Here is a 10,529-nt window from a genome sequence, read left to right as displayed (position 1 = left end):
ACTAAGCTTTTGAGGAGGAAAGAACTTGGCTAAGAAAGCCGTGACCAGCTTATCCCAAGAGTTCAGGCTGTCTTTAGGTTGAGAGTCCAACCATATTCTAGCTCTGTCTCTTACAGCAAATGGGAAAAGCATAAGCCTGTAGACCTCGGGATCAACCCCATTGGTCTTAACAGTATCACAGATCTGCAAGAATTCAATTAAGAGCTGAAAAGGATCTTCTGATGGAAGTCCATGAAACTTGCAATTCTGTTGCATTAGAGAAACTAATTGAGGTTTCAGCTCAAAATTGTTTGCTCCAATGGCAGGGATTGAGATGCTTCTTCCATGTAAATTGGAATTAGGTGCAGTAAAGTCACCAAGCATCTTCCTTGCATTGTTATTATTTTCGGCCATGTCTCCTTCTTTTTCGAAATTTTCAGTCAAATTTTCTCCAGAGAGTTGTGCTTTAGCTTCCCTTAGCTTCCTCTTCAGAGTCCTTTCAGGTTCAGGATCAGTGGTGCACAAAATTGTGATCTCAGGCAACTGCGCCAAAAACTATGTGTGCACGTCTTAATAAATCGTTTTTCATTCACAACTTCGATACAACTAACCAGCAAGTGCACTGGGTCATCCAAGTAATAAACCTTACGTGAGTAAGGGTCGATCCCACGGAGATTGTTGGTATGAAGCAAGCTATGGTCATCTTGTAAATCTCAGTCAGGCGGATAATAATTGATTATGGAGTTTTCGAAAATAAATAATAAATAGACAGAAAATAAAGATAGAAATACTTATGTATATTATTGGTGAGAATTTCAGATAAGTGTATGGAGATGCGTTCGTTCCTCTGAACTTCTGCTTTCCTGCTGTCTTCATCCAATCAATCTCACTCCTTTCCATGGCTGGCTTTATGTAAGAACATCACCATTGTCAATGGCTACTTTTTATCCTCTCTGTGAAAATGGTCCGATGCGCTGTCACTACATGGCTAATCATCTGGAGGCATCACCGTGGTCAATGGTTGCATCCTATCCTCTTGTCAAAATGGTCCAAATGCTCTGTCACGGCACGGCTAATCATCTGAGGTTCTCGATCATACTGGAATAGGATTCACCCTCCTTTTGCGTCTGTCACTATGCCCAGCACTCGCGAGTTTGAAGTTCGTCACAGTCATTCAATCCCAGAATCCTACTCGGAATACCACAGACAAGCTTTAGACTTTCTGGATTCTCATGAATGCCGCCATCAATCTAGCTTATACCACAAAGATTCTGATTAAGAGATCCAAGAAATAATCATCTAATCTAAAGTGGAAAGAAAGTGGTTGTCAGGCACGCGTTCGTGGGGGAATGATGATGATTGTCACATTCATCACATTCATGTTGAAGTGCGAATGAATATCTTAGAAGCGGAATAAGTTGAATTGAATAGAAAAACAGTAGTACTTTGCATTAATTCATGAGGAACAGCAGAGCTCCACACCTTAATCTATGGAGTGTAGAAACTCTACCGTTGAAAATACATAAGTGATGAAGGTCCAGGCCGGGCCGAGAGGCCAGCCCCCATGATCTAAGAACTAAACGTCCCAAGATGTCTAATACAATAGTAAAAAGTTCTATTTATAATAAACTAGTTACTAGGGTTTACAGAAGTAAGTAATTGATGCATAAATCCACTTCCAGGGCCCACTTGGTGTGTGCTTGGGCTGAGCTTGAATGTTACACGTGCAGAGGCTCTTTCTGGAGTTGAACACCAGGTTGTAACGTGTTTCTGGCGTTCAACTCTGGTTTGTGACGTGTTTCTGGCGTTTAACTCCAGACAGCAGCGTAGAACTGGTATTCAACGCCCTTTTACATCATCTAAACTCGGTCAAAGTATAGACTATTATATATTACCGGAAAGCCCTGGATATCTACTTTCCAACGCAATTGGAAGCGTGCCATTTTGAGTTCTGTAGCTCCAGAAAATCCACTTTGAGTGCAGGGAGGTCAGAATCCAACAGCATCAGCAGTCCTTCTTCAACCTCTGAATCTGATTTTTGCTCAAGTCCCTCAATTTCAGCCAGAAAATACCTGAAATCATAGAAAAATACACAAACTCATAGTAAAGTCCAGAAATATGAATTTAACATAAAAACTAATGAAAACATCCCTAAAAGTAACAGATTCTACTAAAAACATACTAAAAATAATGCCAAAAAGCGTATAAATTATCCGCTCATCACAACACCAAACTTAAATTGTTGCTTGTTCCCAAGCAACTGAAAATCAAATAGGATAAAAAGAAGAGAATATACTATAAATTCCAAATTATTAATGAAACATAGCTCCAATCAGATGAGCGGGACTTGTAGCTTTTTGCCTCTTGAATAGTTTTGGCATCTCACTTTATCCATTGAGGTTCAGAATGATTGGTATCTATAGGAACTCAGAGTTCAGATAGTGTTATTGATTCTCCTAGTTCAGTATGTTGATTCTTGAACACAGCTACTTTATGAGTCTTGGCCGTCGCCCTAAGCACTTTGTTTTCCAGTATTACCACCGGATACATAAATGCCACAGACACATAATTGGGTGAACCTTTTCAGATTGTGACTCAGCTTTGCTAAAGTCCCTAATTAGAGGTGTCCAGGGTTCTTAAGCACACTCTTCTTTTGCTTTGGACCTTGACTTTAACCGCTCAGTCTCAAGTTTTCACTTGACACCTTCACGCCACAAGCACATGGTTAGGGACAGCTTGGTTTAACCGCTTAGGCCGGGATTTTATTCCTTTAGGCCCTCCTATCCACTGATGCTCAAAGCCTTGGGATCCTTTTTATTTACCCTTGCCTTTTGGTTTTAAGGGTTATTGGCTTTTTGCTCTTGCCTCTTGGTTTTAAGAGCTTTTGGCTTTTTCTGCTTGCTTTTTCTTTTTATTTTTTTTTCGCCTATTTTTTTTCTGCAAGCTTTGTTCTTTGCTGCTTTTTCTTGCTTCAAGAATCATTTTTATGATTTTTCAGATTATCAAATAACATGTCTCCTTGTCATCATTCTTTCAAGAGCAAACATATTTAACATTCTTAAACAACAACTTCAAAAGACATATGCACTGTTCAAGCATTCATTCAGAAAACAAAGAGTATTGTCACCACATCAATATAATTAAACTAAGTTCAAGGATAAATTCGAAACTCATGTACTTCTTGTTCTTTTGAATTAAAATATTTTTCATTTAAGAGAGGTGATGGATTCATAGGACATTCATAACTTTAAGACATAGTTACTAAATACTAATGATCATGTAATAAGACACAAACATGGATAAGCACTTAACATAAAGAAAACGAAAAACAGATAATTTAAGAACAAGGAATGAGTCCACCTTAGTGATGGTGGCATTTCCTTCTTGAGGAACCAATGATGTCCTTGAGCTCTTCTATGTCTCTTCCTTGTCTTTGTTGCTCCTCCCTCATTGCTTTTTGATCTTCTCTAATTTCATGAAGGATGATGGAGTGCTCTTGATGTTCCACCCTTAATTGTCCCATGTTGGAACTTAATTCTCCTAGGGAGGTGTTGATTTGCTCCCAATAGTTTTGTGGAGGAAAATGCATTTGAGGCATCTCCGGGATCTCATGGTGATGAGCTTCATGCGTCTCTTGAGCTCCATGAATGGGCTCTCTTGTTTGCTCCATTCTTTTCTTAGTGATGGGCTTCTCTTCCTCAATGGGAATGTCTCCTTCTATGTCAATCCCAGCCGAATTGCATAGATGGCAAATGAGGTGAGGAAAAGCTAACCTTGCCATAATGGAGGACTTGTCAGCCACCTTGTAGAGTTCTTGAGGTATAATCTCATGAACCTCCACCTCTTCTCCAATCATGATGCTATGGATCATGATGGCCCGGTCTATAGTAACTTCAGACTGGTTGCTAGTGGGAATGATTGAGCGTTGAATGAATTCCAACCATCCTCTAGCTACAAGCTTAAGGTCCAGTCTTCTCAGTTGAACCGGTTTACCTTTTGAGTCAACCTTTCATTGAGCTCCTTCCACACATATGTCCATGAGGACTTGGTCCAACCTTTGATCAAAGTTGACTCTCCTTGTGTATGGGCGTGTGTTCTCTTCCATCATTGGCAAGTTGAATGCCAACCTTACATTTTCCGGACTAAAATTTAAGTAATTCCCCTGATCCATGGTGAGATAATTCTTTGGGTTCGGGTTCTTACTTTGATCATGGTTCCTTGTGATCCATGCATTAGCATAGAACTCTTGAACCATTAGAATTCTGACTTGTTGGATGGGGTTTGTTAGAACTTCCCAACCTCTTCTATGGATCTCATGTCGGATCTCCGGATACTCATTTCTCTTGAGTTTGAAAGGGACCTCGGGGATCACCTTCTTCTTGGCTACAACATCATAGAAGTGGTCTTGATGAGCTTTGGAGATGAATCTTTCCATCTCCCATGACTCGGAGGTGGAAGATTTTGTCTTCCCTTTCCCTTTTCTAGAGGATTCTCCGGTCTTGGGTGCCATCAATGGTAATGGAAAAACAAAAAGCTTATACTTTTACCACACCAAACTTAGAATATTGCTTGCCCTCGAGCAAGAGAAGAAAGAATAGATGATGAAGAAGAAGAAAATATGGAGGAGAGGAGGGAGAGGTGTATTCGGCCAAGAAGAGAAGAGAGGGTTGTGTTGTGTGAAAATGAGAAAGATTGGAGGGCTATATATAGGGAGGGGAGGGGGGGTAATTGATTTTGAATTTTGAAGGTTGGTGGAGTTTATGAGGTAGGTTTATGAGGAAGAGTGGATGGATGTGAGTGGTGAAGTGGTGATAGGGAAGAGAGACTGAGGTGATTGGTGAAGAGTTTTGGGGAAGAGTGTTTGTTGGGAAGAGAGGATGAACATTGAGAAGAGGGAAGAGAGTGAGTGGTGGTAGGTGGGGATCCTGTGGGGTCCACAGATGCTGAGTTGATCCTGTGGGGTCCACAGATCCTGAGGTGTCAAGGATTTGCATCCCTGCACCCATTAGGCATGTAAAATGCCTTTGCATGCAATTCTGGCGTTTAAACGCCGAATTGATGCTTGTTCTGGGCGTTCAACGCCCAGATGCAGCATATTTCTGGCGTTGAACGCCAGCCAGATGCTTGTTTCTGGTGTTCAGCACCAGCTCTTCTTCACTGTGCATTTCTGGCGTCTGAACGCCAGGATGCTGCTTGTTTCTGGCGTTCAACGCCAGAAACATGCTCTGTTCTGGCGTTGAACGCCAGACAGATGCTCCTTACTGGCGTTTAAACGCCAGTGAGATCCTCCTCTAGGGTGTGATTTTTCTTCTGCTGTTTTTAATTCTGTTTTTAATTTTTCTATTTATTTTGTGACTCCACATGATCATGAACCTAATAAAACATGAAATAACAATAAAAATAAATTAAAATTAGATAAATAAAAATTGGGTTGCCTCCCAACAAGCGCTTCTTTAATTTCAATAGCTTGACAGTGGGCTCTCATGGAGCCTCACAGATGTTCAGAGCATTGTTGAGACTCCCCAACACCAAACTTAGAGTTTGGATATGGGAGTTCAACACCAAACTTAGAGTTTGGTTGTGGCCTCCCAACACCAAACTTAGAGTTTGACTGTGGGGGCTCTGGTTGACTCTGTTTTGAGAGAAGCTTATTGTGCCTCTTTTTCATGTTTACAGAAGGATGACCTTGAGTTTTAAACACAAGGGAGTCCTCATTCAATTGAAGGACTAGTTCGCCTCTGTCAATATCAATCACAGCTCTTGCTGTGGCTAGGAAGGGTCTTCCAAGGATGATGGATTCATCCTCATCCTTCCCAGTATCTAGGACTATGAAATCAGCAGGGATGTAAAGGCCTTCAACCTTTACTAACACGTCCTCTACTTGTCCATAAGCCTATTTTCTTGAATTGTCTGCCATCTCTAATGAGATTTTAGCAGCTTGCACCCCAAAGATTCCCAGTTTCTCTATTACAGAGAGGGGCATGAGGTTTATCCCTGAACCAAGGTCACACAGAGCCTTTTCAAAGATCATGGTGCCTATAGTACAAGGTATTAGGAACTTTCCAGGATCCTATTTCTTCTGAGGCAATGTCAGTTGATCCAGATCACTCAGTTCATTGGTGAACAAGGGAGGTTCATCTTCCCAAGTCTCAATACTAAATAATTTGGCATTCAGCTTCATGATTGCACCAAGGTACTTGGTAACTTACTCCTTAGTAACATCCTCATTCTCTTCAGAAGAGGAATACTCATCAGAGCTCATGAATGGCATAAGGAGGTTTAATGGAATCTCTATGGTCTCTAGTTAAGCCTCAGATTCCTTTGGTTCCTCAAAGGGAAACTCCTTATTGATCACTGGACGTCCCAGGAGGTCTTCCTCCTTGGGATTCATGTCCTCCTCCTCTTTTTTGTGGTTTCGGCCATGATGGTCATTTCAATGGCCTTGCACTCTCCTTTTGGATTTTCTTCTGTATTGCTTGGGAGAGTACTAGGAGGGATTTCAGTGACTCTTTTACTCAGCTGGCCCACTTGTGCCTCCAAATTTCTAATGGAGGACCTTGTTTCATTCATGAAACTTACAGTGGCCTTAGATAGATCAGAGACTAAGTTTGCTAAATTAGAGGTATTTTGTTCAGAGTTCTCTGTCTGTTGCTGAGTGGATGATGGAAAAGGTTTACTATTGTTAAACCTATTTCTTCCACCATTATTAAAGCCTTGTTGAGGCTTTTGTTGATCCTTCCATGAGAGATTTGGGTGATTTCTCCATGAGGGATTATAGGTGTTTCCATATGGTTCACCCATGTAATTCACCTCTGCTATTGCAGGGTTCTCAGGATCATAAGCTTCTTCTTCAGAAGATGCCTCTTGAGTACTGTTGGATGCAGCTTGCATTCCATTCAGACTCTGAGAAATCATATTGACTTGCTGAGTCAATAATTTATTCTGAGCCAATATGGCATTCAGAGTATCAATTTCAAGAACTCCCTTCTTCTGAGGCGTCCCATTACTCACAGGATTCCTCTCAGAAGTGTACATGAACTGGTTATTAGCAACCATGTCAATGAGTTTTTGAGCTTCTGCAGGCGTTTTCTTTAGGTGAATGGATCCACCTGCAGAAGTATCCAATGACATCTTAGCTAATTCAGACAAACCATCATAGAATATATCCAGGATGGTCCATTCTGAAAGCATGTCAGACGGACACTTTTTGGTCAGTTGCTTATATCTCTCCCAAGCTTCATAGAGGGATTCACCTTCTTTCTGTCTGAAGGTTTGAACATCCACTCTAAGCTTACTAAGCTTTTGAGGAGGAAAGAACTTGGCTAAGAAAGCCGTGACCAGCTTATCCCAAGAGTTCAGGCTATCTTTGGGTTGAGAGTCCAACCACACTCTAGCTCTATCTCTTACAGCAAACGGAAAAAGTATGAGCCTGTAGACTTCAGGATCTACTCCATTAGTCTTAACAGTATCACATATCTGCAAGAATTCAGTTAAGAACTGAAAAGGATCTTCAGATGGAAGTCCATGAAACTTGCAGTTTTACTGCATTAGAGAAACTAATTGAGGTTTTAGCTCAAAGTTGTTTGCTCCAATGGTAGGGATGGAGATGCTTCTTCCATGTAAATTGGAATTAGGTGCAGTAAAGTCACCAAGCATCCTCCTTGCATTATTATTATTTTCGGCTGCCATCTCCTCTTCTTGTTCGAAAATTTCTGAAAGGTGCTTGCTGGATTGTTGTAATTTAGCTTCTCTTAGTTTTCTCTTCAGAGTCCTTTCACGTTCTGGATTTGCTTCAACAAGAATATTCTTGTCCTTGCTCCTGCTCATATGAAAAAGAGGGAACAGAAAAATAATAATAGGGATCCTTTTTACCACAGTATAGAGGTCCTTGTGTGAGTAGAAGAAAAGAATGTAATGTAAGGAAAGAAACACAAGGGTGAGGAGAGCAGAGATGTGAGATAAAGAGAAGTGTTAGTAGATGAATAAATAAATAAAAGGAGATGAGAGAGAAAGAGAATTTTCGAAAATTATTTTTGAAAAATGGTTACTGATTTTTGAAAATTAAAAGAAGAAATAAATTAAAATTGAATTTTGAAACAATTAGTTAATTAAAAAGAATTTTTGAAAAAGAGGGAGATATTTTCGAAAATTAGATAGAGAAAGTTAGTTAGGTAGTTTTGAAAAAGATAAGAAACAAACAAAAAGTTAGTTAGTTAGTTGAAACAAATTTTGAAAATCAATTTTGAAAAGATAAGAAGATAATAAGTTAGAAAATATATTTTAAAATCAAATTTTTGAAAAAGATAAGATTTTAAAAAGATATGATAGAAAGATATGATTGAAATTAGTTTTGAAAAAGATTTGATTTTTTAAAAATCACAGTTAATGACTTGATTCACAAGAATCACAAGATATGATTCTAGAACTTAAAGTTTGAATCTTTCTTAACAAGCAAGTAACAAGCTTGAAATTTTTGAATCAAAACATTAATTGATGATGTTATTTTCAAAAATTAGGAGATAAAGATAAGAAAAAGATTTTTGAAAAATATTTTAAAAATTTTCGAAAATAAATAAGAAAAGTGAAAAAGATATCATTTTTGAAAAAGATTTTGAAAAAGATAAAATTTGAAAATTTGATTTGACTCATAGAAAACAACTGGATTTTAAAATTTTTTGAAAAAGTCAACTCAAATTTTCGAATTTTTATGAGAGGAAAAAGGGAAAGATATTTTTTTTATTTTTTTGAATTTTTATGATGAGAGAGAAAAACATGAAAATGATGCAATGCATGAAAATTTTTAGATCAAAACAATGAATGCATGCAAGAATTCTATGAATGTCAAGATGAACACCAAGAACACTTTGAAGATCATGATGAACATCAAGAACATTTTTTTGAAAAATTTTTGATGCAAAGAAAACATGCAAGATACCAAACTTAGAAATCTTTGATGCTTAGACTCTATGGATGCAAAAATGCACATGAGAAACAAGAAAATACACAAAACAAGAAAACATCAAGATCAAACAAGAAGATTTACCAAGAACAACTTGAAGATCATGAAGAACACCATGAATACATGAATTTTTCGAAAAATGCAAGATGAACATGCAATTGACACCAAACTTAAAAATTGACTCAAGACTCAAAAAAAAAAAAAACACAACATATTTTTTTGATTTTTATGATTTTATAAATTTTTTTTGGATTTTTCGAAAATTAATTTGAAAAAAAATAAGGATTCCAAAAATTTTAAGAAGAATTCCAGGAATCTTTCAATATTAGCCCAAAGCTCCAATCAAAGGGTTGGACATGGCTTAATAGCCAGTCAGCTTTAGGATATAAATCAGGCATGCAACAGCTGATACTCAAATTAACTTGCCTCTATGCTGATGGTTGGAAGCCCCTATCCAAAAGAATTAGACATGGCTTTGCAGCCAGTCAGGCTTCAACATGCTTCATGAAACACTAGAATTCATTCTTAAAAATTCTGAAGAACATAATAAAAATTTTTGAAAGATTTTTGAAAATAAAACAAAAAGAAAATTACCTAATCTGAGCAACAAGATGAACCGTCAGTTGTCCAAACTCGAACAATCCCCGGCAACGGCGCCAAAAACTTGGTGCACGAAATTGTGATCTCAGGCAACGGCGCCAAAAAATCTGTCCGCACGTCTTAATAAATCGTTTTTCATTCACAACTTCGATACAACTAACCAGCAAGTGCACTGGGTCGTCCAAGTAATAAACCTTACGTGAGTAAGGGTCGATCCCACGGAGATTGTTGGTATGAAGCAAGCTATGGTCATCTTGTAAATCTCAGTTAGGCGGATAATAATTGATTATGGAGTTTTCGAAAATAAATAATAAATAGACAGAAAATAAAGATAGAAATACTTATGTATATCATTGGTGAGAATTTCAGATAAGTGTATGGAGATGCGTTCGTTCCTCTGAACTTCTGCTTTCCTGCTGTCTTCATCCAATCAATCTCACTCCTTTCCATGGCTGGCTTTATGTAAGGACATCACCATTGTCAATGGCTACTTTTCATCCTCTCTGTGAAAATGGTCCGATGCGTTGTCACTGCATGGCTAATCATCTGGAGGCATCACTGTGGTCAATGGCTACATCCTATCCTCTTGTGAAAATGGTCCAAATGCTCTGTCACGGCATGGCTAATCATCTGAGGTTCTCGATCATACTGGAATAGGATTCACCCTCCTTTTGCGTCTGTCACTACGCCCAGCACTCGCGAGTTTGAAGTTCGTCACAGTCATTCAATCCCAGAATCCTACTCGGAATACCACAGACAAGGTTTAGACTTTCCGAATTCTCATGAATGCCGCCATCAATCTAGCTTATACCACGAAGATTCTGATTAAGAGATCCAAGAGATAATCATCCAATCTAAGGTGGAACGAAAGTGGTTGTCAGGCACGCGTTCGTGGGGGAATGATGATGATTGTCACGTTCATCACATTCATGTTGAAGTGCGAATGAATATCTTAGAAGCGGAATAAGTTGAATTGAATAGAAAAACAGTA

General features: G+C 38.6%; 1 non-coding gene across 1 annotated transcript; it reads left to right on the top strand.

Annotated features, from left to right (window-relative positions):
• The first annotated feature begins 7,164 nt into the window (after positions 1–7,164).
• Positions 7,165–7,272, top strand: LOC148568810 (small nucleolar RNA R71). Its single transcript, XR_015882716.1, has one exon. It is a non-coding gene; the product is annotated as a small nucleolar RNA R71 (small nucleolar RNA).
• The last annotated feature ends 3,257 nt before the right edge of the window (positions 7,273–10,529 follow it).

The sequence above is a fragment of the Arachis ipaensis genome, chromosome B4 (assembly GCF_059453495.1).
Source record: "Arachis ipaensis isolate K30076 ecotype BB chromosome B4, ASM5945349v1, whole genome shotgun sequence".
Lineage (NCBI taxonomy): Eukaryota > Viridiplantae > Streptophyta > Magnoliopsida > Fabales > Fabaceae > Arachis > Arachis ipaensis.
The sequence above is the reverse complement of the archived record's forward strand: the minus strand, read 5'-3'. Positions and strand labels throughout refer to the sequence as shown.